The sequence below is a fragment of the Fukomys damarensis genome, unplaced genomic scaffold (genome assembly GCF_012274545.1).
Source record: "Fukomys damarensis isolate Sample0158 unplaced genomic scaffold, DMR_v1.0_HiC HiC_scaffold_15, whole genome shotgun sequence".
NCBI classification, from domain to species: domain Eukaryota; kingdom Metazoa; phylum Chordata; class Mammalia; order Rodentia; family Bathyergidae; genus Fukomys; species Fukomys damarensis.
Window position 1 is genome coordinate 63,190,098 of NW_022900927.1, and position 7,306 is coordinate 63,197,403.

The 7,306-nt window shown below is 54.7% G+C and overlaps 1 long non-coding RNA gene across 2 annotated transcripts; it reads right to left on the bottom strand.

The window, feature by feature from the left end:
* Positions 1 to 759: 759 nt before the first annotated feature.
* LOC104867068 lies at positions 760 to 7,266 on the bottom strand. Of its 2 annotated transcripts, none has more exons than XR_002025583.2 (4): positions 7,035 to 7,266; positions 5,768 to 5,909; positions 3,426 to 3,681; positions 760 to 1,059 (listed from the first exon to the last, which is right to left on the bottom strand). It is a non-coding gene; the product is annotated as an uncharacterized LOC104867068 (long non-coding RNA). The 2 variants fall into 2 exon arrangements; XR_002025582.2 differs by lacking the exon at positions 7,035 to 7,266 and adding an exon at positions 6,924 to 7,013.
* Positions 7,267 to 7,306: the final 40 nt, after the last annotated feature.

Here is a 7,306-nt window from a genome sequence, read left to right on the forward strand (position 1 = left end):
GGGGCTTGTGAATGTGATCTTCTTTGGAAAAAGTGTCTTTACAAAAGTCCTTATAAGTGCTAGAAAAGGACTTGACCAGAGAAAGCCACATAAAGACCAAGGCAGAGATTAGACTCTTGTGCCATAAACCAAAGAATGCCTGCCTGAAGCCATCAGAAGCTGGCAGAACCCAGGGAAGATTCTCCCCACTAAGAGCCATACCATTCTGCCTGGGCTCTCCCCACACAGCGTGGTGTCTGATTGGCCGGGCCTTGGTCACATGCTGCATCTTAGCTGCAAGGGATGCTGGGAGAAGGCACCTTGTTCTTGAGTGGAAAGGACTGGTATGTAGGATGCTGCAGGATGCTGGGGAGCCCCAGTGAGACAGATCTCCTCTACAAAGCCAGTTGCCCACAGACACAGTATTAGCCTGCTTGGACTTACGTGGCAAAATACCACCAACTGGGCAGCTTAAACAGTATTCATTTTCCCACAGCTGTAGAGACTGAGTTCTGGCAGGGTCGGCTTCTGGTGAGGCTTGTAGTTGGCTTTCTTCTTGCTGTGTCCTCCTGTGGCCTCTCTCTGTGTGTGTTCAGAGGGAGAGAGAGAGACAGACAGAGACAGGGAGAGAGACTGTGTGTGTCCTGGTCCTCCTCCTCTAAGGAGAACACCGGCCTCCTGGGCTAGGACCCCACCTTCAACCTCACTACCTCACCACCTTAAAGACCCAATCTCCAAATAGTCACATTGACGGTGAGGTCAGTGTATGAATTTAGGGTACACAGTTTATTGGCACAGCTATCGAGCATGGGCCTCCTGACTCCTGCCCAGCTCGCAGCTCAACCCCCATCAGACCTGGGCATGCCAAGGAGACCAAAGACCAAGAATGGTAGAAAGCCGCTTGCCTGGGCTGACCGTTGGCATCCTTCATTGTTGTTTACTGCCTGGTACGTAGGGGCCATCAAAGGGGGAGAAATCAGCCCGATGCCCTTGGACACTGGCAACATGGCCACAGGGTCTCCTGGTCTACAAGGTCTGCCTCTCCACCTGCTCTGTGCTCTGAGTGGCCGAGGGCTTTAGCTGCAAACAACAGAAAATATGAGTAGGGAAAAAAGGGCTTTATTGGTGATGGGCAGCCCAGAGAAATGACAGCAGGGCTGGGTTTCAGCTCAAACAACCACAGGAAGCAGGCCTGCAGAGTCCCAGACATGACCAGTCCTGCAAGACCACTGCTTCTGGGTGCTGTGTTTGGTCGCTGCCATCACTCAAATGGGCCTCTGCTTCTGAGCAGTCTGGCTTCTGCTTTAGTGTCTGCAGTGGGCACCTCTGACTGGTCTGACTTAGATTTGTGCAGGTCTCCTGTAGGGATCATCATTCCTGTTTTGTTTTTTCCCTTCTGGTACCAGGGATTGAACTCAGGACCTTGCGCTTGTGAGGCAGATGCAGTGCCACTGAGCTAAATCCCTCACCCTGTTACTCCCTTTTTACACTCAAGGAAATGGAGACTTTAAGATGTTAGGTGACAGGGCTGGGGATTTAGCTCGGTGGTTTTGCCGCCTGCCTTGCAAGTGCAGGGACCTGAGTTTGATCTCTCTGGTATTCAATATTTAAAAAAAAAAGTTAGGTGACAGACTCAGCAATGGCAAATTTGGGTCTGCCTGTGTCCAAAGTCCACTGTCCCTAAACCCACAGCTGAGCCTCAGCCACTGCTGGTGAGGGCCTTGTTATGGCTGAGAGTGGATGTCCCCAAAGCTTTCAGAGGGTGACTGGATGACATGAGGCAGGGTGCAGGGTCTGGACTGAAGAGGGGTCCCTGTGGGTGTGGCCTGGAAGGTTCTGTCTCCCTCCCCGGCTCCTCCCTTGATCTCTCTCTGCTTCCTGTGCCCCATGCAGTGAGCAGCTCTCCTCCGCCAGGCCCCTGAGCCAGCTGACTCTGGACTGAAACCTGTACAAAGTGTGAGCCAAGGTAAGTGTCTGGGTGTCAGGTATTTTGTCCCAGGCATGGAGAAAGTGACTAAGACACCTTCCAAAGGGCTTGTTCTGCTTGCTTCTCCCAGCAGGGCACGGGCATGTCTCTTCCCATTGCATCCTCCTTGGCATCAAAGGCAACGTATTATTTAGCAATAGTCTTTGCTACGTGGATAGACTTAAAGTGATGTTCGAGCAACAGTGCAGTGGTGCAGGCCTGTAACCCCAGCACTTGGGAGGCTGAGCCAGGAAGATCTCTGTGAGTTTGAGACCAGCTTAGGCTGTATAGTGGGTTCAAGTCCAGCATGAACCACATAGTGAGACACTGTCTCAAGGAAAAAAAAAAAAAAAAGAGAGAGACAGAAGAAGAGAAAGAGGTGTCTTACTGTTTGGTCTGCCTCTCTGACCCCTGAAATTGAATGTGACCCCGGATTTTATTATCCTGTCGCCTCTCCTTTGAGAACAGTCCTGTTTTCCTCTTTTGCCCACTTGCTAACAAGGTTTACTTGTTCCCAAGCTCTTTTTATGTACAGCGAAGAAGTTAAGCCCCTGGCCCTCCTCTCCTTTCCCATTGAGCATTTTCCTCCACCTTTGTCTTTACAGTTTCTCTTCGCTCACTTTCCTTTGACATCCAGGGCTTCACATTTCAGGGTCCACACCTCACGTGTACCCCAGCCCCCCGCGTTGCTTAGGGGCGGATCTCCGCTGCCCAGTGCTTGGGTGACTCCCTCTTTCCGCACTTCCTGCCTGTCTGCTGCTGGGGGTCAGGCGCACAGAGGGCCCTTTCATCTAGAACCAGGGTCCTAAAGGACTGCCGGGCCTGGCTGCTCACGGCCGGGAATGAAAGACAAAGGTGGAGATTGTGTGCCCCTCACTGACGGCGCTGGCGTGCAGGAAGGAAGGGCTCTCTGAAAGTCAGCGATCTGCGGCCCCTGCTTGCTGCCCCCACTCGGAGCTTCTCTGCCCTGCCCCCGCCCCCGCCCCCGCCCCCCGTGAGGGGTTGATCCTGCTCAGGAGCCTGGAGGGGGCGCTGTGGGTGTGCGTTTGTGAGGATGCAGCCGATGAGATCCAGAACAAGGGCCTTGCTTCAGATGCTGCCCGGGGAACACTCAGGCTGTGTGAATGGGAAGGAGTTCCTTGGTCTTTTTTTAATTTTCATTTATTGGAGTCAGAGTCTCACCATGCAGTCCAGGCTGGTCTTGAACTACTTCATAGCCCAGGGTGGCCTTGAACTTGCAGTGACCCTCCTGTCTCAGCCTCCCCAATGCTGGGCTTTCAGGCCTGCACCCCCACACCTGACTTGAATCTCTTGATCTTTACGAGGCTGTTTGTCAGCTGTGGGTAAGGGTAACGTGTGTCCCGTACCATCGATGTGAGGATCGGTAGCTGTGTATAAGGTGTTCAGTGATACCCACCACCCAGGAGTAAGTACACAGTACAACTCAGCCATAAAAAGAAATGCAATATTAACATCTCACCGAAATGAAGGGGCTTCAAAATAATTTCACTGCCTCTGAGGGGCCAGACCTGGCAGGCTTCGGACAGTAAGATCCTACTGAGCAAAGTTCCAGAAAAGGCAAAGAGACCCAGGTGAAGTTGGTCGTGGTTGCTGGGCTGGGTCAGGGTTGGGGGCAGGAGGGAGCGCTCCGGTGCCGCAAGTGCCTGTGCCTTGGTAGTGGTGATGGAGGTTGTGTATGTCTGTGTCCACTTGTGAAAGCTCGGCCCACTTTGTACCTGGGGTAAATAGAAAAAGCAACAGAAAAAGAAAACGCAGTCTTGTCATCTCTTTCGAGACTTCCTGTTTCCCCAAGAAAGCCTTCCTTGAACGTTCCCCCACCCAGGCTGGTAGGATAAGGCCTGGCGGGCAGAGGGAGGGAGAAGAGGAAACAGGAGAACGATGCAGATGAAGGGCAGTGAATCACCCTGCCAAGGGCTGGCCAGGCCTGTGATCCCAGCATTCGGGAGGCTGAGGCAGGAGAATGGCCCAGAGTTTGGGGCCAGCCTGGGCTCCATAGTGAGATCCTGTCTCTCCCACCCTCCCAGCCATCCAGCCATGAATGTCAGGTGTGCTCCAGAGAAATGAAGTCATCCCATTGGTAGCAAGGGGTGAGAGGTCCTGGGGAGAGGGGCTAGAGAGGGTGCAGGGTGGAATTGCGGGGCTGGTGGGGTGGGAAGGAGCACATGGCGGGGTCCTGGAGGTATGGGAGGTGTGCGGGAGCACAGTGGATAGGACAGGTCAGGAGGCGCAGATACCGCTATTCCCTGCCTCAGTTTCCCCCTCTGTAAGAGGAAGGCAGCAGTGGCCCCATCGGGGAACCTGAGGGATGTGACCTGGAAGGAGGGGGGCGGGACGGGGCACAAGTGTAGCAGCTGGCCAGGCGCCACCAGGTAAATATCCAGTAGCTGCATGACCAACACGTGAGGATGGAAATGTGCACAGGGCCGGGAATGTAGCTCAGCGGTTCGGTGGCCTGTCTGGCAAGTGCAAGGACCCGAGTTCGATCCCCAGTACCAAAAAACAAAAAAACAAAAAAACAAAAAAAACCAAGAAATGTGCACAGGATTTAAAAATTAAATGAAAAAAAGAAACTGAGCAAGCAACAGTGGATCAGTCTCATCCCCTCCCTCCCTCCGTTCCCTGCCTGTAATCCCAGCACTCTGGGAGGCTGAGGCAGGAGGACCCCAAGTCTGAGTCTAGCTTGGGTAATGAAATTTAATGAGAACCTATCTATCTCAAAAAGGGGGTGGTGATGCTGGAGAAAATGCAATCTCATCATCTCTTTTGAGACCCACTTCTGGCTCAGACCTTCTGTGTGGAATCACGCGGGATCGTGGCAAGTCTTACGTTGGCCCTGGTGCCAGGCCGTAGGTGGCCCTCTTGTCCCCCACGAGTCACACTGGTCACCCCAGCTAGCACACTGGGCAGCTCTGTGGCACTAGGGCCATTGTCCTAGACCCAGCCACGCCCGCACCTGCAGAACAGCGTCCCCATGCCAGGTGGAAGTGGGGAGGAGCCTGCCCCGTCACAAGCCCCCAAGTCCCCCTTGTCTCCCTGGAAAGAGCTCTTCTGGAGCTGCATCTGTTTCCGTAGCTCAGTGTGAAGGCTCGGGATTCAGTCCTCAATACTGGGGGCACGGGGCAGACAGCCCCTCTGCTGATCCACAGAGACACATATTTGGTGGACACATAAATCCTGGTGCTTGAAGCTGTGACATCAGGGCCTGTTTGTTACTGCAGCATAGCTTTGCCCATCCTCACTGTACACTGAGAAAATAACAAGCCTGGTTTTAGAGGCTGTCTTCTCCCTACTCTTGTCAACATTCAGAAAGATAAAATCTCTCTTTCCTGCTCAGTCTCACCCATAAGCATCTCTGTATCTTCTCAGTATTTATCAGGTGGCACCAGGAAAGGGGCCACACAGTTTTCTTAGGCTGGAAACCGAGAGTGATGGCTTTCCTAGTGTGGGTCTGTGTGCAGCTCGGCAGCAAAGGGACGAGAGGCAAACCTTGTCCTGCACACCTGGTGTGCAGACTCTCACCAGTGGCTGCTACCACGTGCCAGTCACAGGCCCGGCCTCTGAGAGCCAGGACAGCATGGCCAAGAGGGGCCTGGAACCCTTGTCACACACAGAGGAGGAAAGAGGCAACTTCCGGTGAGAAACCGGACAAGACTTCTTGGAAGAGGTGTTCCCCCGCCCGGCCTCCCGCATGGGGCTGTGTCGTGAGCAGGGAGCAAGGATAGTAATAATAGGCAGATGCCGGTAGCCTTTTTAGATGCTTTAATCACACAGCACCCTTCTCCTAACTACCACTCCCTGTACCTGCACACATCCGAGGAGCGCGACTTTCTTCTCCTGAAAGGTGATTCGTGGTCAGCGTCGGCTGCAGCCAGCGTCCACGTCTCCGGGGGTGCACTCCGGGCTGGTGCCCTCTGATGTCCTGGAGCAGAGTCTTGGCTGTGACCTAGGGCAAGATCACATATGTGGCCAGCGGCCACGAAGTCTCTGGGTTACTGAGTGCGACGAGCTGGTCTGTGCTCTCTCCTTTATACTAAATTCTAGGGCTGTGTGGCACTGATTCAGGCTTAACTGTCTATTACACATCAGGCAGGGTTTACAGATGGTCAAGGGTATTACGTCACTTCACACAGGAGGGTCTTACAAGTGCTTATCATATCAGGGAGCAACTAACTCCTACACACACTTATACCCACTCTGCACAGGCCCTGCGTGGGCTGTCCCCACTTATCAGTCCTGTTCCGTCATGGCCTCTGTCACCGCCTCAGGCTCAGTGACAGCTTCAGTGACAGCCTCAGTGCTTGCTGTCATTGGAAAAGGATGTAAATAATATAATGAATTTTGCAATAACTGTTTGCTCTCCACAGGCTGATTCTGCTTTGCACTGTGGGACCCCAGTGGAGGCCACACATGGCCAGTATCCGCCTGACCCAACTTGACCCTCCCCAACCCATGAGGAATGCAACTTCTGCCTTTTCCCTGGTCCTGTGACCTCCCAAGCCACCCTGTGCGTGTCCAGACTGTCACCCTTGGCAGTGTGAGTGCCCTGGGAGGCCTGGGCACAAGCCCTTCCCTCCCCGCTCCCCTGGAGCTCGGATTTACTTATTCACCAGCTCTGCAAGGAGGAGGGCCGGGTCGGGTGCAGCTCTGTCCCCAGTCTCCCTCGGGAACATCGCTGGAGAGGGACTTTTACCAAACCCGGTTCAGCTTGGCTGCCTTTGGCCAAGTGACTCATTTGCAAGTAGGTTTGCAGTAACACCCTACAGACTGGCTCCGGAGACACCCAGCTGGATGGACTGTCCTGTCCAAGGCGAGGGTGCTGACTTCGTTACTTTCCCTGCCCTGCAGCAGGAGGAGGACATTGGGAAAGACCTGAGGCGGTCTAGGGACTCGGCCGTGAGCTGTGCCAGCCCGGGGAGCAGGGAGGGTGAGGCCCAGGGCACAGGACGCAGACGCCCACCTGGAGAGAGGCATGGGCCACACACTGTCGCTGGGGGACTTGAGGACAGGTACAGCCTTGAGGAAGACACAGCGTCTTCACAGCACCCCTCCCATAGTTTTTTTTCCATACTTTGTTGGCGTCCCCTTCATGGCTTGTCCAACAACCTCGACGACCAGAATCCACATTGAAACTGCCCAACACAGGGAAGCGGGGCCACCCGGCCCCACCTGTACCCGGTCTCCGCGGTGTCCCAGGACCTCGCTGGACCTGGGCGATGGCGCTCCTGTCACCTCCACCCCGCAGGGCGCTGCCCCAGGGGAACCCGAGTTTTGCACCCCACTGGCCCTCTGCCCTGGAGGCGGGTGAGGGCGGCGTCCAGCCCCGCCCTGCCTGGGGCCCCG